This window comes from Neolamprologus multifasciatus, chromosome 10 (genome assembly GCF_963576455.1).
Source record: "Neolamprologus multifasciatus chromosome 10, fNeoMul1.2, whole genome shotgun sequence".
Taxonomy (NCBI): Eukaryota; Metazoa; Chordata; class Actinopteri; order Cichliformes; family Cichlidae; genus Neolamprologus; species Neolamprologus multifasciatus.
The window spans coordinates 16,879,455-16,904,210 of record NC_140448.1 but is presented as its reverse complement, the minus strand read 5'-3'; the positions used below and the strand labels follow the sequence as shown (position 1 = coordinate 16,904,210).

General features: G+C 40.6%; 1 long non-coding RNA gene and 1 pseudogene across 2 annotated transcripts in view; one reads left to right on the top strand and one right to left on the bottom strand.

The window, feature by feature from the left end:
• Window positions 1-24,756, bottom strand: part of LOC146509953 (uncharacterized) — a 119,613-nt gene that overhangs the window by 34,557 nt on the left and 60,300 nt on the right. The window lies entirely within an intron of this gene.
• LOC146509961 (UDP-glucuronosyltransferase 2C1-like) lies at window positions 17,010-20,795 on the top strand (annotated as a pseudogene). Its single transcript, XR_014876418.1, has 4 exons — window positions 17,010-17,139; window positions 17,337-17,636; window positions 17,731-18,444; window positions 19,220-20,795. The product of XR_014876418.1 is annotated as a UDP-glucuronosyltransferase 2C1-like (transcript).

The window sequence follows — 24,756 nt, the reverse complement described above, 5'->3', positions numbered from 1 at the left end:
CTCTCTCCGATTGCACAATAATATGAATGCGTGTGCATCCTGCCAGAAATATTTGGCACTTTGTTCTAAATATTTCTGAGGATTAATAATGTCATTAAATCCTGCTAGGTGTTAAGGTGCCTGGGTTGTCAACCCAGTGTTTTGTGTTTTTGGTTCTTTGATTTTGTTATTTCATTTTATTCTAGCTTTGCTTTATGGGTTATAGGATTATTCTTAGTTTAGGTTCTCTGGGTGGGTTTTGTTAGAGTTTTAGTGTTTACTGTCTGTAATCCATAGTTGCTGTCTCCCCTGTCTGCTATATCACCGTGTCCGGTCAGTGTCTGCCCTGGTCCCACGTCTCTGTTCCCTCTGTTGTAGTACCTGCCTGTGAGTCTGTGTCTGTAAGTTCAGTCTGTGTTATGTTTCCTGTTTTACTTTGAAGGTCCATGTCTTATGTTAATGTATCTGGTTTTGCTTCCCCTGTGTCGTTATGCCTGATTTGCCCCAGCTGTGTTTCCCTCCTGTTACTCATTCCCTGATTGCTCCCTCTGTGTATATAAGCCCTGTGTTTTCATCTGTCCATGTCGCGATCAGAGATGGGCAGACTTGTAACGCGTTACTGTAATCCGATTACTTTTTTCAAGTAACGAGTAAAGTAAGGGATTATTATTGCAAAAACGGTAATTAGATTACCATTACTTTCCCGTAGGAACTCTGCATTACTACGTTACTAAAACCGTGATTTTTTGCGAGAATGTCTCATGACAGTGACGTAAGCGAGTGCGACGTTCGTGACAACAGCTGTGTGCAGATCAACAATGGATAACATATCGAGTGCGGGAGAGAGTATGAGCGTGCAGTGTTTAAAGCGTGGAAGTACTGACCTTACTTTAATTTTGATTCCATAAAAAGTGACAAAAACATTAGTGTCCATTGTGCATGGGAAGAAAACTTCTTTTTACAGCGAAAAAAACCCCTAAACTTCCAAGTAAGCACCGATGTAATGGGAAACTCACAGAGAAACTCGCAGATTCTTCCACTGACCGCTGCGGCACCAGCCTGTTCTCACTTCCGAGGCGTAACATGCCGACGTTTTGTCACGTCCCGGGGCGTTCCTGAGGAACGCAAAAGGAGACCTTCGGCGTTCTTAAGGTACGCGGCGGGTTATGGCCGAAATCCAGAGCAATGACGCTCCCGCGGTAATAGACGTTCCAGCCCTGTATTCCAGCCCTAAACCTAAACTCATCCCTAGCCCTAACCATAACCTTTTTCCTGATCTTAACCAGGACTTTAATGATGTTAAATAGCGTGTTTCTAAGTGATTTGAAGAAAAAGAGCGAACATGTGTAGATTGAGTCCATACGGTTCTCATATTTCCTCATTTTTCGTCATTTAGGAACGTGGTGGGTAGCCGAAAACGTAATATGTTGACGATTTGTCACCTAGCGTAAAATGTTACAGTTTGGGAGTGAGAACGTGTTGGCAGCACACCTGCACCACGGTAAACCTCCGCCTACCCTACTCCTGCTTTACAGGTGAAAATAGAGCAAAAGGACCGCTAGTCTTTGACTTTATTTATTTTCTGCTGTGTTTTACTTGCATCTATTTGAAAGAGTGAGTGTTAACACACACACACACACACACAAAAAAAATATTTTATGTGCTGGAATGTGCAGAAAATAAGTTTAAATGTTAAACTAATTTATTCAAGTCAGAGAATGGCGCATATAATTAAATTTTTGCTTGATGCATAAAGTTAAAAGATTAAAACTAATAAAACAAGTTTTAAAAAGGGACTTTTCCATTTGATTACATTTTGTATGATGGATTATGTAGAAAAAGTAGAATTGGGCTGAAAGATCTATCGCTTTATCACCTATTCAGGTTGTTAATCGTGTTTTTAAAAAGTAACTAAGTAATTAATTACTTTTGAAAATAACTAATCAGTAAAGTAACGGGATTACTTTTTTGGGGAGGTAATCAGTAATTAGTTACTGATTACTTTTTTCAAGTAAGTTGACCAACACTGGTCGCGATCTACCCTTATCTTGCTGTGTGTTCTGTCTGTGTAAGTTTACCTTGGCGTCTCAGTTTTGTTACTTTTTTGGAGTTCAGCATTAAAGCTGTATTTAAGTTCACCTTATGTCTTCGAGTGTCTGCACTTTGGGTCCTTTTCCTGCCTGCACACAGCTGTTTCATAACAGAAGATCGTGACCAGAACATGGACCCCGCAAGCCTTTTCACTTCGGAGTCAGACGCTGAGATGGAAAGGCTGGTTAAATTGCTGGACCGCATATCCCAGTCCGACAGCCTACGGGCTATGTTTGTGGGACTGAGCACAGTGTTCGTTCGCCTGCCTTTTTCCTGGCGGCTATGTGGTCGGAGGATCAGGAGGAGGTCTCCATTTCTCCACCGGTTCCTCTTCCCTCATCCTGAAAGAAACAGCGCCCTCGTCACCACCACTCCTCTCCTCAGTCATCAGTCATCTGTTCTGCCACCGAGGGCCCAGATGGTCCAGCCGTCTGTTCCCGCTGGGGGTTCTGGAGAACCGCACCAGCCTTTGTTTGTCTCTGCTGGAGGGACCCAGGGGCCTGTCCAGCCATCTGTTCCTACTGGGGGTTCTGGGGTTCTGTTCCAGCTGTCTTCCGTCTCCGCTGGAGGGCCCGAGGGGCCTGTCCAGCCACCTGGTCCTGCTGGAAAGTCCGAGGGGCCCACCCGCCCGCACGGCGTCGCCTGCAGCGCCACCCTCGGCGGCTCCCACGCCGTCGCCTGCAGCGCCACCATCTGCGGCTCCCACGCCGTCGCCTGCAGCGCCACCACCGGCTCCTCCATCTTCGGCTCCCACGCCATTGCCTGCAGTGCCACCTCCTGTTTCGTCGCCTGCGGTTGCCATGCTGCCATCTGGTCCTGCTTCGTCTCTGCCTGAGGCCTTTGCACGGGCTGGTTCCGCTTTGTCTACACCGGAGGCCTCTGCACCATCTGGCCCTGCCTCCCCTCCTCCTGTCCGGCCTGCGCGTCCTCGTCCTGTCCGGCCACCTTCCAGGCCGTTGGCTGGACATACTCTGGTTCAAATATTTAGTGCTGTAAAAGGGACACTCCAAATCCAGCAACTGGTACATGTCCCGCAAATAAGTCTCCAACCTGCAGTATTTATTTAGTTATAGGTGGAAAAACTCCATGTGCTGACAGGTACAAGAGAATTAACAATTATCAGTGTTGAACCTTGTCTTAATGAGCGACTATGCAAACAGCGCTCTCTGTCCCCACAGAATACGATTTTGCAATCGGGAGTTTATTAGCAGCTGATACCTATTTTATACATTTTCTATATCGTTTTTGGGATTGTGCAATGAAAGTTTCATCATAATCACATGACCCCTCAACCCAAATGTAGAGTATAAACTATGTAACATTTATGGGAAAGAATCCTGATGATGAATACAAACTCTTTAATGAAACACAATTTGTTAAATATATTATGTCAACAGTAGTTGTACTGATAATGTTTGGATTGTATCATTTTAAAATGCAGTAAATTACCCGCTGTGAACCACCTGTATCTTTTTTACTCTTCCACACGCTGTACAGCTCTGATAAATTGCTGCAGTAAGAGATAGTTAAGAGAGCACAGACGGTCATTATTAGGATCACAGCAGATTCCCTTGTCACTAGTGATGGGTCGGTCATGAACTAGACTGCCCTTAGAGCCGGCTCTTTGAAGTGAACGATGGGAGCCGGCTCCTTATTGGGAGGCTATCCGCTCTCTATTTTTGGTAATTCCACGCAGGTGGAAACCCAAACAAAGCACACATTAAGAGGCTCTAATGCCTGGGTCTCAATTTTGTGGCCCATGTCACCCCTACTTGCGGCTCCCATAATGACGTGAAGAAATATTTAAAAAAATTATTATTCAAAAAATTATTTAATATAAAGATAATATGAGCAGAGTGTTACAGGCATAGCCCTAAAGAATGTAGCCTAATGGGCGGTGTAGTCGGTGGTGCAGGGACAATGGACTGCCATACCCGTTATGTGTCTGTGAGGGAGGGAGGAAGAAAAAGGAGAGTCGAAAAGTATGAGTTGTCACCAACCAGAAACGGGAGCTGGAAGCATGTAAATATAATAATAACCACTGCAGCCAAAAAGAGTGCCTGGTGAGCCCAGTCGTAAGCTATTAAGACTCGACTGTACATTGTGTTTGTGTTTTCCTCCAAAACAATAACTCAAGTCAAGGCAAGTCAAGTCATCTTTATTTATATAGCACATTAAAAACACATCAAGTGTCGGCCAAAGTGCTGAACAGAGGGATAATATAATAAAAAGAATTAAAATAGATAAAATGAAAACATTATAGAAACATTGTAAGACATCCATTTATGTTTGTAAAAAGTATATGTGTACATGCAAATATGCACATACATATACAAAAATGTACACATTCACACACAAGCACTCATACGTGAACATAAAATACATATATACATGTATACACATGCAAACATCATCCAATGAGATAAAAGACCAGAATAGTTAAAACAGAATAAAAGAGGTGTCAAAGAGATCCGAAAGCCTTGGAAAATAGGTAGGTCTTCAGATTTGATTTGAAGACTTCCAAGGATGAAGAGGATTTTATGAAAGGGCGAAGACTGTTCCAGAGTTTCGTGGCGGCAATGGAGAAAACCCTGTCACCTCCAGATTTGAACTGGGAGCGTGGAACTAATAACAGCATCTGACTGGAGGAGCGCAGAAATCTGAAATGTAACCTGGAGCCAAACCATGGAGAGCTTTAAAAACAAATAATAAAACCTTAAAATCAATTTAACTGGCAGCCAATGTAGAGATGCGAGTATCGGAGTAATACTCTCTCTCTTTCTGGTACCCGTCAGGACCCTTGCGGCTGCATTTTGAACAAGTTGCAGGCGGGACAGGCTTGACTGACAGATGCCTAAGTAGAGAGAGTTACAAGAGTCAAGACGTGATAATATGAAAGCATGGATAACAGTTCCAGGTCTTTAGATGACAGGATAGTTAAGAAATGTTCCTGCGCGAACAACTGAATTTATTTGCTTGTCCAGCTTGAGGGTAGAATCAAAAATGAAACCAAGATTTTTTACATGGTGATGTACATTAGCTGATAATGGGCCTAAATTGTTTCTTATAAGACTAATAGAGATTGACAGACCACGTGACTTTTGCGCATTGCATGCCGGGAACTCGTGGCAAAACAATCCAAGTACCGCATCAAATGCAAGCATTTGCAGCACCGCAAAACGTTCATTCTCCGGTTCCAATAAATTCTTGGTTTTTCTTTGCCCCCCAAAAAAGTTATGTACAAAACGAAGGAGAACAATGCCCGTCCGTACAAAGACAGACTTGATGAAAAGTCAAAGAAAAGATACGAGGAAAAAAATCAAAGGAGTGAAAGAGTTAGACCCTCACGAGCACACAGAGTGGACAAAATACGTGCTGCCCAACTTTCACCACGCTCATATTTATAATTATACGGTTCTTGGAGTGAGTGCATACACTCATGAAGTTTAGTAACTTCAGGTCACTGCAACAAGCCCAGGTACTGTTTACCGACGGACCTTGAAATGCACCGCGTAGAACGAAAGACCATCGTACGTATAATAAGTTTACCAGTTTCACAAATCGTCTTCATAAATACACATTCGTTAACTGTTTATTAATAGGACCTTTGAGCTCAACGGTAATTAATTAGTAGTGGAAATAATTTCTGGTTCATCACAGAAATGTAGCAGTGACAATAATATTGTATGCTGTAATCGTACTGGGCAATTAGTGATACAAAAAAACAGTTTTACCCTGTGAATAAAATTATATGTTTTTGTCAATGTACCATGGTAATAACAGAAGCGAAACACAATATTGTGTCAGGACAATTCACTATTTATGCACAATAAACAAAGGAGCATAGCGCAACAATTTCTGTTCAGCGCCAGACTTGCCTGTAACCTATATCACCAATTATGTTATGAAAAATGACGTATTAACTACTACAAAACACTGACCTTTGTGGAAATGCTTGGAGCAGACTAACGTGAGCTGGAGTGTTCTGGGGCGTTATATTTGGTCTGAATGGCTGCAATCCAGGCCACCCGTCGCCTCTTTGTTTCTTCGGAAACATGGCTCGAACAATTTCTCTTCAACGACGTAATCCAATAACAACCGATCTCTTTACCCGTCGGCTTCCCGTGGCTGTCATGCAGCTATTGCAGTTAATAATACAACAGCTTCTTGACATTTTTTGTGTTTCTTTTTATCACTGTATAACTGATTTCAATTGAAAGCCTGCGTGCGCTAGTACCTCTTGCCACGAGTTCCCAGAATTCTTTGCGGTTTTACCCCTGAATGACGTCACATTTTCAATCTCTATAGAGTGTTGCGGGAGTATGGGGTGTCTGGCCCATTGCTACGGGCCATTCGATCCCTATACAACCGTTGCAAGAGCTTGGTTCGCATTGCCGGCAATAAGTCGGACTCGTTCCCGGTGGGTGATGGGCTCCGCCAGGGCTGCCCTTTGTCACCGGTTCTGTTCATAATTTTTATGGACAGGATTTCTAGGCGCAGCCAAGTGGCGGAGGGCTTTCGCTTTGGTGGCCTCAGGATCTCATCTCTGATTTTTGCGGATGATGTGGTTCTGTTGGCTTCATCGGGTGAGGGCCTCCAGCTCGCACTGGAGCAGTTCGCAGCCGAGTGTGAAGCAGCGGGAATGAGGATCAGCACCTCCAAATCTGAGGCCATGGTTCTCAGCCGGAAAAGGGTGGAGTGCCCACTCCGGGTCGGGGATGAGGTCCTGCCCCAAGTGGAGGAGTTCAAGTATCTCGGGGTCTTGTTCGCGAGTGATGGGAGAAGGGAGCCGGAGGTCGACAGACGGATTGGGGCTGCAGCTGCAGTAATGCAGATGCTGCACCGGTCCGTCGTGGTGAAGAGGGAGCTGAGTGTAAAAGCGAAGCTCTCAATTTACCGGTCGATCTACGCCCCTACCCTCACCTATGGCCACGAGCTGTGGGTAGTGACCGAAAGGACGAGATCGCGGATACAAGCGGCGGAAATGAGCTTCCTCCGAAGGGTGGCTGGCATCTCCCTTAGAGATAGGGTGAGAAGTTCGGCCATCCGGGAGGGGCTCAGAGTAGAGCCGCTGCTTCTCCACATCGAAAGGAGCCAGCTGAGGTGGTTTGGGCATCTGGTAAGGATGCCCCCTGGGCGCCTCCTGGGTGAGGTGTTCCAGGCATGTCCCACCGGGAGGAGGCCCCGGGGCAGACCCAGGACACGCTGGAGAGATTATATCTCTCGGCTGGCCTGGGAACGCCTTGGTGTTCCCCCGGATGAGCTGGAGGAGGTGGCTGGGGAGAGGGAGGTCTGGGCCTCTTTGCTTAGGCTGCTGCCCCCGCGACCCGGCCCCGGATAAAGCGGATGAAGATGGATGGATGGATGGATGGAATATAGAGTCCTGCTTGCTGAAAAATATAATGTCGGTTTTGTCGTGATTTAGTTTGAGAAAGTTCAGAGACATCCAGCAATGTATGTCGCTAAGACTCTCTGAGACTTTCTGCAGTGTACTATTGGCAACTGTGTATCATCTGCATAAGAGTGATAGGAGATCTGGTGTTTCTGAAAAATGGAGCCTAATGGGAGCATGTATAAGAGAATAAGACAGGGTCCAGAATAAAGCCCTGAGGTATTCCACAAGTGAGTGTAGCTGGGGAAGAGTATTTGTTACCCAGCATCACAGAATATGCTCTGCTCTCCAGTTGAGAGGCAAAACATTTTAGAGCAGAGCCTTGAATGCCGACACGTCTTTAGATGGTTTAATAGGATTGTGTGGTCGACAGTGTCAAATGCTACACTCAGGTCTAAAAGAATTAAAACTGTACTTTTTCCATAGTCAGCAGCTAAAAGCACATCATTGAACACCTTCAGTAGAGCAGACTCTGTGCTGTGGCAGGCTCTGAAACCAGAAGGATATTTATCCAGAATATTATGTATATCTAAGAATGAGGATAATTGGTGGAGGACAACTTTCTCGAGAACGTTAGACAAAAATGGCAGCTTAGAGATTGGTCTAAAATTGACAAGAACTGACGGATCCAAACCTGTTTTTTTTTTAGAAGCAGCTGGACAACAGCTTGTTTAAACAAACGAGGAACAGTTCTATTTGAGATACTGCCATTTACAATAGCGAGGATGTTAGGGCCGACTGTCTTCAGCACATCTGAGAAATGGTGTAGGTAACACATCCAAGGGGCATGTAGTTGGTTTCATGTGCATTATTGTATCAGTAAGATGGGATAATGAAACTGGTTTAAATTTGGAGAAAAAGAATCAACATGTAGGTGGTTCAGAAGGGTCTTGGGATGGGAGCAGCTGCTCTGTGTCGCGAAATCGATCAATGTAGAGCAGTGAGACAAACCACGGAGGCCCCAGAAAAGTGCAATCAAACGATGAGTTTATTAACAGCCCGGAGAAAACATCAGCATATGTCTTCTGACAAAAATACATGTTGTGGATACTTATAAAGCAGTGGGGTACACGCCCCCCCATGGCGTCAATTACAGATTAAAATAGGTTCCAGACATTAGTCACAGTTAATCGTACATCTTGTACATCTTTAATAGCTATAAGCAGACATAGAACTTCTCTTTTCTATAACATCTTCCATACAAGGTAATAAACTTCAAGCCCTCAGGACCTCTGGGGCTAATTATAGACTCTGGTCATCTGTTGCCAAGTAGAGTAAAATATAGTAAGACACCAAATGAGTTAAAGCCTCAGGCCTGACACATTCCTAGATTATATGTGTTATATGTATTGTAAGCATGCATTGCAGTTATCCTTCTATGTTCTAGTTTCCCTCAGCATGTATCACCTGGACAGTCACGCCAGTGAAGCTTAAGACCCTTAATGAACCGAACATCAACTCGAAATAAGCACAAATATGCAATGTGTATGAAATACTTCTAACCGTACTTGTAATAAAAGTTAACATAATGGAAGGATCCTCAAATGGACATCTTCAATAAACAACTTTAATGCAATATCAATACTGTGAGAAATATTATTAGATGGAATAATGCTGTAAAGAATGTTATCGATGCAGTTATAATGATGCAGATTATATGGCAGAAATAAAAGAATTTCTATATCGCCACATCTGATATTATCAATTTTTTTTCAGTAAAGAACTTTTGAAACTCTTCAGATGTGTGTGAGGCAGCCTCAGATATGGCTGAAGTGGTGGGATGCAGGACGGAGTTGACTGTGTTGAATAGAACTTTAGGATTACCAGAATTCTTAGTAATGATCTTCGATAAATAGTTTGCTCTTTCTAGCTTGATGGTGTGCTCATAGTTATTTAAACAATCTCTAAACACTTGGTAAGAAACGTGGAGCTGATCTTTCTTCGATTTTTGTTCTGCTTTCCTGCATTCCTGCCTGACGACACGAGTGACCTTATTTAGCCAAGGCTGAGTTTTAAATTTTTGCCATCTACATTTTAGAGGAGCAACTGAGTCCATTATGTTGGTACAAGCACAATTAAAATATGCAAGAAGCTCATCAGGATTATTGCAATGAGGAGAACGTTCATCAAAGGTGGCTAAAGGAGATGCAGCGAAGGCAGCTGAGAATTGGGGAGCAGTTTTAGGTGTTATGAGACGTATAAGAGAGGGGGCCTGGGTTTGTTTGGAGGATGAGTGAGCAGTGGGAATATTAAACAAAATGAAATTATGATCAGATGGACACACATCAATCACCTCAACGCAGATCACTGAGAGCCCAGATGACAAGATGAGCTCAAGAGTGTGGCCCTGCTTATGTGTAGGGCCGTTGACAGACTGGGTCAGGATAAATGAGTCCAAGAGTTGTGAAAATTCCCTAACCAAAGGTTTGGAGGGGCAACACATATGGATATTTAAGTCACCAAGGATTAGAAGCCTTTCAGTGGTTGGCAGTGTCACAGATAGAAAATCAGAAAATTCCTGAATGAAGTCTTTGTTAAGGCGAGGAGGCTTATAAACTAGAGCACAGAGTACAGGAGAGGACAGATCCAGCATAAACAGTTGCAGTTCAAAACTAGTGTAGTCACTTCTGCATTTAAAGTGATCTCTGAAAACTGTTGCCAAGCCGCCTCCACGATGTGTTAAGGAAGTTACAGTTTTCAGGACTCAATTCCACAAAAGCAGCTAGATCATCAGTGGGTAGCCAAGGTTCTGTAATAAAAAGAAAGTCTAAGCCATGAGAGACAAACAGGTTATGAAAGTTTGTTCACCACGGACCTTGCATTGATTAATGCCAATTTAAGTGGTGAGGAATTCGAGACTGAATGTGTGACAGCACCAGATGGTACAAATTCCAGATGCTGAAAATTGGTGGTGTTGGCACCTCTGTTTTTCCCGTCCAGTCTAGTTGAGAGACGACGGGAAGCTGTCCAGATAGATGGTATTTGGTGAGAAAGTCAGTTTCCCACAGGAAGATTATATACATGCAGATTATGACGGCAGCCCCGGTGAATGTAGCATGGATGGCGAGCTATCCCCAAAGCAACACAGCGCGCATAAGTTTGGGGAGGTAGCCGAGTCCTTGTGTTAAGATGTAGCAGTTCCAATTTTGAGTAGTGCATTCCGTCATTTGCATAAAGGTACGAGCCTTTGATACGGCTATAAAAACACTGCATAGTCCAATAATAAAGCTGAGCAATGGTAGGCATATCAGGCGTATAGTTAAAAGAGGAATCATAGTTTCTCCATTTGTTCACACAGCCATGTTAAAACCACGTTAGCCAGCATGCCACAGCCACGAATTACAGCCCAGTGCCAGAAAAGTAGCTGTGATTACCTACCTGGCACTGTGCACACCATCGGCAGCTTGAGAAGGCAGATATTTGATGTGGTGACAGGCCAAACAGTAGTACATGCAGGGGGCAGCGAGGGCTACATTAGGCTGGTGAGTCAGGTCCCCAGGAGAGTCTATCACAGAAAAACAATAAAATCCAGGCTTTCCAGGGTCAAATAAAAAGCCGTGCTCAAAGGCTAAAACGCTCACCCGGAAACAACGGGGTCATTGGTGGTAGAAGACTGCCAAATCAATAAAGTTCTGTTGGAGCAGCCTTTCAACGCCTCTCTCTGTCTCTTGCTAGCAAAGTTGACCCAGACAGTGAAGCTAGTTTTCAGCTACGAGCCCGACACAAAACTCTACGTATTCGCCAGAGATCCCTTTACTATGATTTGGCGCCGTGGACCTCTCTGAGGTATCAAGAGAGTAAAAACAATTTTTTTTTTTTTTTTACTAGCAGTCATAAACTACCCATATGGAAAAGAAATAGTAAAAACTTATAAAAGACTTGCATAAAATGTGGCCTGCTTCATATAGTGAATCATATAAGGCTTATATGATTTACTCATGGAAGCGGCCACTTTCTCATTATTTTCATATATTGTTTTAATAAGTATCCAAAACAATCAAGTTTCATTTATATAATTTTTCAAGGGATCTTATATCTGTTTTCAGTCTTGTATCCTTTTCATATGAGTTTCACACAAGACAGATACAAACTTTATAAGATTTATATATCTTTTCCATATGGGTAATGTGTACACTTACAGCTGCATTTTTATTTTGTTAAATACAAACAAAATTATAGCAGAAGTGCTGTCACATGTCTGGCCAAAAGAGAGTAACAATTTGTTTATTTGGTACTTCAATGAAAAGCTTAATTTAAGAGTTTGCAGTTTTGTCTAGTTATACATTATTTGAAATTAAAAACACAAACAAACAAATAAAACAATACATTTTGGTGGGTGTTTTCTTGTTTGTTTGGTCTTTTCTTTTATACTACTTGAACACTACAGTGGCCCTACAGTGAGATGACAGTGCCAGCAGTGGCCCACAGCTCAATTAAATTTGAGACCGCTGCTCTAATGTAAGCGTCTTGTTAATGTTGGTGAAGTCAGTTACACAGTGGACCCTGGGCCAGCAGTGCACGGGCAGGAATGCATTTCTTACTTGGAAATTTGGAGACTACTTTACATTTAAAGAACAAATGGATGGGCAAACTCTGCCAGTAAACAAGCTGCTCTCAGCTGGAAGTAAGTTCTTTTTAAAAAACTAATGTTAGCCTCCTGCAGCTACCTTGTTTTAGTTGTGGTAGCTACCTGGGTTATGTGCCACTTCAGTATCTTCGATCTACTTTTGCTGTGGGATTTATTACTATTACTGAAGGCTGCATTACAACCTGCTAGCTGCAAATAATCATGTGCAGTTCTGAACACAGACAAAAAGAAAACATATCACTGATACAGAAATAGTTTCCTATACGAGATCTCTGCAAAAAGTGCAGCATTACCTAATGTCCACCCTACTGTTACTCATTTTATATTAAGATTTTAAAAATCTAGTTGGTATTGGTATGGCGAGTAGCCTTCAGTAATAGTAATATATCACACAGCAATAGTACATTCATGTAGTTGTAAAAAACATAGTAATATATTAAGCAATACAAAGTATTCAGAATACGTTACTCTCATTGAGTAACGTAACGGAATATGTTACCAAAATACATTTTGGGGCATGTATTCTGTAATCTGTAATGGAACACGTTTTAAAAGTAACCTTCCCAACACTGGGCATGTTTATAGTGGAAAGTAGATATACACCTGAAGGGTGGACTCTCACTGGCTGACTGTAAGCTGACAGTTGGCTGACCTCTGGCTGAAAGTGGCAATTTTGAGTGGCTGTATCTGTACACACATTGATAACCTATCATGGGTGATGTCCATCTTCTATACTGACACTACACTGTTATACTGTCTTTATACTAGAGTATGAAATTGGAATTCAGTGAATGAATCCAAGCATCATCTTAAATCAAATGAATCTCTTCTACACTTGATGTAACCTAACTCTGTCCATGGGCACCACAGACACTGTGCAACAGTCCAACACAGAGATTTACTGTGAATTCAACACATGAATGCAAACTAACCTGTTTATCCTGCACAAAACTACCCAATATTTGCAACATTTGAATAACACAAAGTTAGTAAAATAGTAAGTTAGTAAAATGATAGTACATAGTTTATCTAGACATATCATTTGCAAATACAATATGTGATTAAACATTTGTGATGACACTACACGCAAGCTTTTAATTTGAAGTTTATCACTGAGCAGTCCTTACCTTTAAATCTAACCTCTCCTCTTCCTCTCCTGTCCTGTCTGTCTACATCTTTCAGCATCTCCGAGTGAAGTTAATCTTGCACTCTTTTGTCAAAGGAGCTTGCAAAGAAAAGCGTCTGGACTTCTTTAAGTTGCTTGAAGACGTTTCACCTCTCATCCGAGAAGCTTCTTCAGTTCTAAGGTCAAATGGTGGAGAGTCCCAGATGGGACTGTCTGGGACTGGAGGTGGCAGTCTGGGACTCCCTACCATTTGACCTTCGAACTGAAGAAGCTTCTGGGATGAGAGGTGAAACATCTTCAAGTAACTTAAGGAAGTCCAGACGCTTTTCTTTGCAAGCTCCTTTGACTACGATGACCTGGATGACTGAGAACCTTCACAGACACTTGCACTCTTTTCTCTCCCTGTGAAATACAGCAGCTGGATGTTTAGCTATCACCACCAGTGCTGGTCAAGTTACTTGAAAATAGTTAATGATGACTTCCCGAAGAAAGTAATCCCATTACTTTACTGATTACACATTTTCAAAAATAATTAGTTACTTTATTACTTAGTTACTTTTGAAAAACATGATACATAACCTGAATACATAATAAAGTAATAGACCATTCAGCCCAATTATATTTTTTTGCATAATCCATCATATAAAATGGAATCAAATGAAAAAGTCTCTTTTTAAAAATTGTTTTCTTTTTTAATCCTTTAACTTTATACACATTGCGTCAAGCAAAAATTAAATTATATGCAACAGTCTTTGACTTGAAGAAATTTGTTTAACATTTAAACCTATTTTCTGTATATTCCAGCATACAAAAAAATATAAGTTTGTATGTTTACACTCGCTCTTTCAGATAGATGCAAGTAAAACACAGAATTTTTTTTTTTTTTTTTAAATCCCACGATTCAGCAGCACTTAGTCCTGTAGCTCTTAAATCTGTTTTCACCTTTAAAGCAGGAGTGGGGCAGGTGGAGGTTTGCCTGGTTTCGCAGCGGTCATGTCAGTGGGGGGGGGGGGGGGGGGGGGGGGGGGTCCAGGAGTTTCTCTGTGAATTTCACATTCCCGTGGCAGCGTGCTAGGTGCTTGCTCAGATTTGAAGTTTAATTTTCCGCTGTAGAAATAAGTTTTATTCCCACACAGAGTGTACAGCGGATGCTAATGTTTTTGTCACTTTTTACGGAATCAAACTCAAAGTAATGTAAGTACTTCCAAGCTTTAAATGCTGCATGGTCGTACTCTCTTCCTCATTTCATATTATCCATTGTTGATCTGCACACGTCTGTTGCTGCCAAGGATGTCCTACGCTTGTACGTCATTGTCATGAAACACTCTCACAAACAAAATCAGGGTTTAGTAACGCAGTAACGCAGTGTGCTTACGGGAAAGTAACAGTAATCTATTTACTTTTTTGCAATAGCAATCCCTTACTTTACTCGTTACTTAAAAAAAAAAAAATTAGATTACCCCTCTCTGGTCACCAAAATGTACGACAAGCTGCCAAAACTGTGTGTTTGCTGATGTTTATTGAACTGAAAGAAATGCTGAATTTGAAATTAGCTTCCACTTAAAAAACGCCACTCCCTTCCTGCCACCTCCTCTTCAGTAGCGCAAGCTAGATCCTAGTGATGGGTCGTTCGCGAACGAAATGGCTCTTAGAGCCGACTCTTTAAAGTGAACGACGCGAGCCGGCTCCTTATTGGGAGCCGTGAGGTTTTTTGTTTTTTTTTTCTTTCTCTCACCCTCTCTCTCGCCCTTTTTTCCGCTAAACTCCGCATGCGCGGCCTGTACTTTGCGCTGGGCAGAGGGGGGAGGGGCGTTAGTTACAACAGAGCCAGAGAGAACGAGAGCGAGGGACAACAACGTCACATTAGAAAGGTATAGTAATCATCCGCTATTTTCAGTTGCAGATGATAAAGGATTCAGAAATCATGCAGGCCCATATGACAGAGAATGTGCATCTTCTTTTTGTTTTAATATTTTAATTTATATTTAATTGTGTTGTGGTTTGCAGTGTTTTGTGTTGTTTCACGTTAAATTTGTTTAAAAGGAAAAAGCTGAAAATTTAAATAGTTAAAAGTTTAAAATGTAAATAGTTGTTTTTTGTATTATATGATTTATTTATTACATTTTATGTGGAGTGAATAAATAAAGTATATTTATGGTGGACCTTAGAGACAAAGCACGTACAAACTCCAAAACACGTACAAACTCCTAAGCATGTACAAACTCCAAAACGCGTAAAAACTCCAAAACACGTAAAAACTCAGAAGCGCGTACAAACTCCAAAACACGTAAAAACTCAGAAGCACGTACAAAGTCCAAAATGCGTAAAAACTCAGAAGCATGTACAAAGTCCAAAACACGTCCAAATGAAAACAGAAGTGCTCCAGGTTTCTAGGGCGCAGTGTTGAGCTTTTGTTACCTAGTGGCTACACAAGCCAGGAAGTATCAACAACCGGATTTGGTGTGTGGTAGTAACAGGTAAATGAACTTTTTTTTTTTTTAATTATTTGAATAAATATGAGTGCTTGTCTATAAATACACAAACAATACACACATGTTTTCAATTGTGTAATTTAAGTGATCTGGGTAGCTCTGTTTTGGAAGTTCAGTAAACGCTAGAAATGTGTTTTGGAGTTTGTACGTGCTTTTTGCAGTTTGTATATGCTTTAGAGTTTGTACGTGCTTTGTCTCTACGAGCCATATATAAACATATATAAATAAAACCACTTTTTTTACATTAGTAATTCCTTTTCTGCATAATTTTATGTTATTGTTAATGATTAAATAATTAAAGCAACAAAACAACCTGAAGAGCCGGTTCAGAGCCGAAAGAGCCGGCTCTTTTTAGTGAGCCGAGCCGAAAGAGCCGGATCTCTAAAAAGAGCCAGAAATCCCATCACTACTAGATCCTGCACCTAGTAAACTCAGGCAGATAACAGGGGAAAAGAGAAAGAAAGAAAATGAGAACAATAACTAGAATAAGGAAAACACAAGAAATACAACTTAAAAAGGAATTTTGCAACACTTGTAGATAATAAATAACCTGGAAGTTATTTATTCAAACCCCATATTTATTGATAAGACCACATATTAAAACTGAGAAATATAATGGGGATTTTCTTTAAAAATATCAGAACAGGAAAATGTTTACTGTTACTACACAGTGCAACTAGTGTGGCTAACATTATCATTAGCTTTTTATTATGTGACCTCCGGTCAGAGCTATGTTGACACTATAATGATGAAAGAGATCAGAAATATCTAAAAACTTATAACTCATTTATATAAATGAAACAGAAAACAAGTATGAAATGGTTGACCAGATACTGCCTTTAACATGCTAAATTAAAGATAACACTTGTGCTGAAATTGAGAAAAAACAACCAAATGCCTTATTTTTTCTATCATGCACTCATTAATGTGCAAGTCAGTGAATCTGCGGTCCTGTCTTCTACTCTCTGAACTCTTCTAAAAAGGGGAAAGTGGGCAGGAGGTCAATAATATTTACAGCTACCAACACTGAAGCCGCCTGTTTACACATGAACCAAAATCAAGGGTTATAAAACATGTATGTTACATTGAGCTGAAAGATACACTTTATTATTAACTTAACTGATCTCTGTAAAATAACTATAATAACTAATTGGATGATTGAACAAAAAAAAAAGATGATTACAAAATAAAATAGGAAAAGATTGAATTTAATTAGGAACCAAATAAAAACGTGACAAATAACATGAAGTCATAAAATTATGAAAAAATTAGAAAAATTTAATGAACATCCATAGCACCTCTATTATGTTATGTAAAATTATTCGTGATGCATGTAACTCATTGACAAGTGAAAGAACCTCTGAATCTGGAGTTTGAACTTCAGATTCAGAGAGTTAGGCAAACTAGACTAGATTTCAAGAACAGTCTTTCTGTGGGCAGGCTAGACAGCAGTTGGATCTCTCAACCCAAGGTAAGGAATTTCCTAAAACACTGTCCTTTAATGTTGGTGTCTATTTGGTTAAAAGGATCATGTAAATATTCCAGTGCTTGCAAGTGATGTATAGCTCTACATATTTGGCTGAAGAGCAAATATTTTTTCTTTACATTGTGGATACTTGATATAATTTATGAGATCACTGAGGTGATTATTTCTCTCTGATATTATAGGAGCCATGACATCCCATCATGTCTGTGGGATGCTTGCTTTCCTCAGTTTATTCCTCATTTCATTTACACCACATTGCGATGGAGGAAACATCCTGGTGTTTCCTATAGATGGCAGCCACTGGATCAATATGAAAATCTTGCTTGAAGAACTTCATGCTAGGGGACACAACCTCACTGTGATCAGGCAGTCTATCAGCTGGTACATCCCTGAAAAGTCTGATCTATACACATCCATTACAGTTGAAATGACTGTAAATGTTCAGCATTTTTTTTGGTGGGTGTCTACAGGAGCAGGTGGAGGTATGTGATTAGTGTATGTGATGAGTCCGAATATAAATACTCTGTTATTTATGAATTTTTTTTTATTTTTTCACTTTTCTCATCCATTTTTTAGGTGGAAAGAGAGGGGGCATCATTGATGACTGCCTTCATACTTACCAAGAAATTTTTTTCTTTAATTTCTTTTGCACATTCACTGTGGTATGATGCTTTGAAAAATATTTTTGATGATCAAAATATGGTCAAAAGATTAAGAGATTCCCAGTATGATCTGGTTCTAACTGATCCAGCTTTAGCCCCAGGGCTTATTCTAGCCAAATATCTCAAGCTTCCCTTAGTGCTCAACGTACGCTGGATCACCAGTGGAGAAGGCCACTTTGTGTTAGCTCCCTCACCACTCTCCTATATCCCAGTGGCAGGATCCGGCTTAACAGACAAAATGAATTTCATCCAGAGGATCAAGAACATTCTTTTCTATAGCATTATACTGTTCCAGCAGAAATTTTTGGTGGATCCAGTCTATGATGACCTGTGTGATAAGTATATTGAGGGTGGATGTGACGTCATCTCACTACTACAGGGAGCAGACATTTGGTTGTTCAGGTCAGATTTTGTGTTTGAGTTCCCTCGCCCCACTATGCCAAATGGTGTCTATATAGGAGGATTTCAGTGCAAACCAGCTCAGCCTCTGCCAGCAGAGCTGGAGGAGTTTGTTCAGAGTGCCGGGCAACATGGAGTGATCATCATGAGTATGGGAACTTATATCAATGCTTTGCCCAAAGAGGTTACAGAGGAAATCGCCGGTGTCTTTGCCAAGATGCCCCAGAAGGTAACAAAAAGTTAAAGATTCATACTTCCACTACTGCGTTTTGGATTGTTAACATATAGTATTTTAATTTGTCCATATCAGCCAATAGATACACTGTGAAAGATGCCATTGTTTGTGTATTGCCATTCAGAAACCACAGTTTCGCATTGCAGAGCATTTTGGAGCCAGAAGTGTATGTAAATTTATGAGAGGATGGAGTGGTATGTTATTAGTCAGGAAGGCTAAATTTATAGTCTGTAAGAGTCTACACAAAAAAAGATAGTATATTTAATGCTGGTACAGGCTACCAATATAATAAAATTAGAGTTACACTTAAAAAAAAAAATAACACAAGCAAAATTTAGGACAGATACCTTGGTTAGACTGTTAGTACAAATAAAGAAATAGAGAGTCACACTTAGCATAAAAATGCTCCAAAAGACAAAAATAGAATAAACACTAACAAGAGGTTCTTTTCTGTAACTTGAATTAGGTAAGGTGTCCCTCCCATAGAGTTCCTTTGACGTATATTGTTTTTGCATTAGGTTGTAAACATGCTTGCTTTTGATGTCTTGACGTTTTAACCACTGTAAGCAGCCTCAACATCAAAAGGAACAGCAAATTATAACACTTCAGTGATCCCATCATGTAACTCCTGGAAAAGTTACTTAAAACTCATTAACATTAAGATTTTAGTCTGAATTTGCATCTAAGTTAATTCTGTGTAGTTTTGCTAAGTGTTTTGTAAAGTCTCAGGGCTAATGGGGAAATCTTTTTTTTTGTTTTTTCTTACCAGGTGATCTGGAAGCATAAAGGAGACCGACCCTCTACACTGGGAAACAACACGCTAATAGTCGACTGGATGCCACAGAAAGATCTTCTGGGTCATCCACAGACCAAAGTCTTTGTAGCTCATGGAGGAACTAATGGTGTCCAGGAGGCCATTTACTATGGGGTCCCTGTGCTCGGCATACCCTTGTTCTTCGACCAGTATGACAACCTTCTACGACTGCAGGAGAGAGGAGCTGGAAAGATCATTCGGCTAGCTGATGTTAATGGCCACAGTTTTGAGCAAGGCCTTAAGGAAGTGATCCATCAAGAGAGCTACAGGCAGAACAGTCAAAGACTGTCACGTTTGCACAGAGATCAGCCAATAACGCCCATGGAGAAGGCCGTCTTCTGGGTAGAATATGTGATGCGCCACAAAGGGGCTCGTCACCTGCGTACAGAGGCTTATAAGATGCCCTGGTACTCTTACTACTCTTTAGATGTACTGTTCATATTACTGTCAGTGGTCACTGTGCTGTTCTATTCTATTTTGGTTCTTGTTAGATTTCTGTGCTGCCGGAGAAGAAGAAAAGCAAAAACTAAACAAAGCTAAAATATTTTCCATTTGGAAGATGACACACTATGTCTATTAGTTACTGTGGTTTAGTTTTAATGCAAAGAGTTACTTGTAGCACACTTGCTCCTCTCTATTGGCTATTTTGAGATTTCTGTATAGCTAAAGACCAAAACAATAAAAACTAAACACAACTGAGTTCTCTTTTAACAAATGTTTCAATGAGTTCTTTTCCATTCTAAATTAACATGTAAAAACAGACCTTTTTTTTAGTTTTCTATGAATTTTTAATTGGAAGATGGTGCTATGTCTGACCATTATTGTGGTGTTACAGCACACTTGCTAAAATGATTAAAATGGGTTTTATTAACAAAAACAAAACAAAACAACCCCATTACGTTTACATGTAACAGCAGATCGCTTGAACTTAAGATGGGGTTATTGCCACAGGCTAAACAAGGAAATGCCACCAGCAAAGGAGGAAAAATTTCACTTGCTGATTGGCAAGGCTGCACACTTGGGTGTATGACAGCTCTAGAGCAGAGCTTTCCCCCATATATATGTGTATATATTGCATACACATGGTATTAAGAAAAAAAAAGACTAACATTACAACAAATTATCAAGTCTGTGACATGCTTGGGATTAAAAAGAGCTAGAAATAATAGAATAATTTCAGAATGATGTGCATGCAAATGCTAAAAAAAACCCTCAAACATCTTGGTAAAGATCATTTTAAAAAAGGCTCAAATTTGCCACTGGAAACTCTTCGATACAGAAAGTTTTTTTTGGTTTGTTAGGAAGGAGAAAAGCAATGCCTAATTCAGACTGGCAAAAAGAAGAAAGTCACACATTTGGACATATTCATCGATTTTGACTGGTATTGCATGAATCAATGAAACACCAGAATTAGTAATGTTGTGGTTTGATATTCTTAGTTCTTCTGTTTTTAATGTAAAGTATGTTTGCGCTTTGAGCTTTAAAATTTCTGAAAATTATAATATTGTAATGTTGGTCTACCTGTACATACACATGAACTTTACCATTCACGGCACGACATCATTCAACGATGGACTGGATGCAACAGAAAGATGATCTGGGTCACCTACACACAAAAGGCCATTTACCACCTTGTTCTTTGACCAATATGTCAACCTTATAGCTTTGTAGGGGAAAGAAGCTGGAAAGGTCATACTCTTGGCTGATGTTGAAGGACATAGTTTGGAATAAGGCCTTCAGGAAGTGCTCCATCAATAGGAGAACTCATAAAAATGTTTTAATGAGTTCACATCTATTAACATGCAAACATAGATTTTATTTATAGAAGTCCAGAATTTATAGAATTTTAATTAGAAGATAACAAATTGTCTGTTAATCATTGTGATTTAGTAGTGATACAAAGTAAACTTCTGGTAAAAAAAAAAAAAAAATCAATTAGGTCTACAAAAACACTGATAACATTAGAAATTGTTTTTGTTTTTTTGTTTTTGATTTGGTCATTCCTGAGCTGTTTTTATGTACAACTAGAGTTCTTGTCTGGCTTTTTTGCATGCTTCATCACATGTCAAAATGAAATTTCGACATAAGTAAAAATTCTGTTGATATTGGAGTTTCTATGTTAGTTCTAGGGTTAGTGTAAGGTGATCTTTTTTCTATAAATTTTTAATTAGAAGATGACAAACCGTAAATTATTGTGGTTTAGTAGCTATGCAAGGGTTACTTTTAGCACACTTATAAATGATTCAATTTCAAGCAAAAAAATCCATTATGTGTAAAAAAAAAAAAAACTGTCTATTGCCTCAACCTGGACAGGAGGAACAGTCTAGACTAAAGAAGGAAATGCCACCAGCAAAGTGGGCAAATTTTGCTAGTGGACTTGCAGGGTTGCACCCTTAGGCGTGTGTGTGACAGCTCTGGAAGGGGGCTTACCCTAAGAGGTCTGCTGGACCAAGATTTAGGGCAAAATGTTTTAGATTAGGAAGTCTGTTTTGTTTTTAATTACATCATTGCTTGACTGGAGGGCCTATGTACACCTAACCATCAAATTTAATTGACAAAACCCATTTTAAAAAGATATTTTAATGTCATGTACTTGCATTTCTGTAACTACAATCTGAGAAACTCCAAGAAAATTCCAAGACTATTAAAATATGCAAAAAAAAAAAAGCAGATACTAAAGATACTTTATGTGAATCTTTAGTTTAGTGTTAAATGCATTGGTGCAATTATTTACTAAATGTTTGCTTTGAGGGTTTGTTCAGAACAAATTCATGTCAGATCATACTGAGGGCCCCACTTTCATCTTGTTCTTCTGGATGATCCGTTTATTTATGGTCATTTATTTCCTGTTTTACTTTGACAGTTTCCTTTTGAGTCTTGCACTGAGCAGAGTTTCCTCCCTGTGTGATTGGCTGTATCCCAATTCAGGGTCTGCAGCCTTAACTCTGTTCTCATACCTGGAGAACAGAGTGGCGGATTTGGAGCAGTATACCCGGATGAACGATGTCATCATCACTGGGCTTCGCATCAAACCCCGGTCATACGCCCGGGCGGTCGCCGCCGACAATGTAGGAGGGCCAGGAGAGGAAGATGTCAACTCCACGGAGCATCAAGTGGTTACCTTTCTACGGTCCAAAGGTGTGGAAGTGGATTATAACAACACTGAGGCTTGCCACCCTCTACCCCGAAAAAATGACAGTGACAAACCAGCCATCATTGTGAGATTTGCAAACAGAAAACACAAAACAGCACTGTTAAAACAAGGAAAGAAACTGGAAGGATCCGATGTCTTCATGAATGAACATCTGATAAAAAGAAATGCCATTGCCAGGAAAGCACGTTACTTGAAGAAACAGGGAAAAATTCAAAATACATGGACCACCAACTGCAAAGTATTCATTAAACTCAATGGAACACTGGAACAAGCCAAAGTGTTGGTCATCAGAAATATGGAAGAGCTGGACAAATACTGAGGTTCAACTTACTCTGGAGGTATGAATACACATGTGACGTGACACAACACAACACGGCACAGTCCAAAAGAACTTCATCTGCATCCGACTGTGACAAAGTGGCTGGGAGAGAAGTCATTTGCCATTTGTCACTTGTGTATGTTGTTATTCTGTGTTCTGTTATCCTATAGTCTTTCATAATGCTTTAATGTAAACACAGCCAGTAGCGGTTTTAGATACGGGCGACACGGGCGGTTGCCCGGGGCGGCATCGTGGTGGGGGCGGCATCGCGGCTCGTTCTCATGCTGCCCCGACATCATGCCAGCGCATATTGGGAATGGCATTGGTTTTCTACCGCCCATTTGCTGGGAGTAAGGGCGCCCTCCGTTTGCGAGGTGCGCCTGCTGCTTGCGGCACAGGGAGGAAAGGGCGGGGCAGCGGGGGATGCTCTGGCTGGCTGGAGCAGCAAAAATTACCAACTCGCAAAATAAAACAAATTACAAAGAAACCAACAAACACGAAAAGACCAGACATTATGATACAGACTTATCATTTGCACCGATGTTTTTTCAAAATTCTATACTCAAAAGTGAGCGCGAGAGCCCTCGGTGCGCCTGCTCGCTGCTGAAGTCAAAGTAAACTTTATTGTCATCTCCGCTACATACAGTCCAGTATATAGAGAGACGAGACGACGAGGCTCCAGTTACAACAGTGCAAGTAAACAAACAATATATATAAGAAGAGTAAGAAAATAAATATACACTTTAGGACCAGGGGTAAAGGGATCAATAACAATTTAAAATGTATATTTTATATTTTGTTGATCTAAAGTCTCACACACAACCCGTTTTTAAACTTCAAATGAGAAAAGAAGAGGAGGAGTGTAGCGACTTCCACAGTTGCAAGAGGCCGGGGACTGAGCCTGTCTATTTGCCTCTCAACTTTACGCAATAATGCGAGAGGTGGAATTGCTTGCTTGTTTATTAAAGTGCTTGAAAAGTTTACAGAGCAATGTGATCGGCTCGCGATTCAAACTCTTAAAACATCACAGGCTCTAATGCAACAAGGGGAAACTCGTTGTGCTGCGGTCAACAAAAACTACGGCTACCCAGCCCTCCTCTCTGTCAAAATCAAACCAGTGAAAGACAGACTGACAATGCCCTCTTAATGTCGCTGCTAGCACCCACGTGACTCCCGTTACACATCACCATAGCAACCAAACAAATGAAAACCGAGTGATCATTAAAATTCAATACATTTAATTATGACTCCTACAAGGAGAAACGAGCAAAAGATACAGGTAAGAAGATGTGTCATTGGATAATGGCAGGTCATGTATCCTAAAACATTAAGAATCAGGATACTTTCTTAATCCCTAAGGAAATTATTTGGGTTACAGTTCCTCCAAGAAGAAATGGTAAAAATAGTAACAGTAACAGACTAAACTCCAAACAATATATACAATAATATAATATTAATTAGTCAGTGTCAATTGTTGATTTGTCCTGTTCTCATTGTATGACGAATTATGATGTCTGTTTAGTAGCCGTTTGCATACAACGTTTGCATACAATGCATACTTCGTCTCTCTCTTCGTGTGTGTGAGGGGGGGGGGGGGGGGGGCGCCAGAGGGGGTGTTCGCCCAGGACGCCAAACAGGCTAGGACCGCTACTGAACACAGCACATGTAGCCTTGGCTCTACATACTATCCCGGGTCTGTTTGTGGTAGCATTGGTTATATTCATTTCATCTGTGCAAATGTACTTAAAGCTAAATGTCACTTCATCATTAATTGATTTGAATCTTTCATTTGTTTATGTAGTTTGGTTATACTTACCATTGTGTGTGTTCCTCTAGACAGGTCCTATGTGTAAAACAGGTATGTGGGAATGGCCGCCCCAGTACTTCCTGATTTTATAGGATATGATGTCACTGATCATGTCAATTGGGTGTAACCAAATGAAGGGGTGTTTCTTTTGTGTAAAATTGTTTATTTCATTTAAATAACCTCATGAGTCAGTAAGTGAAGAGATTGACTTT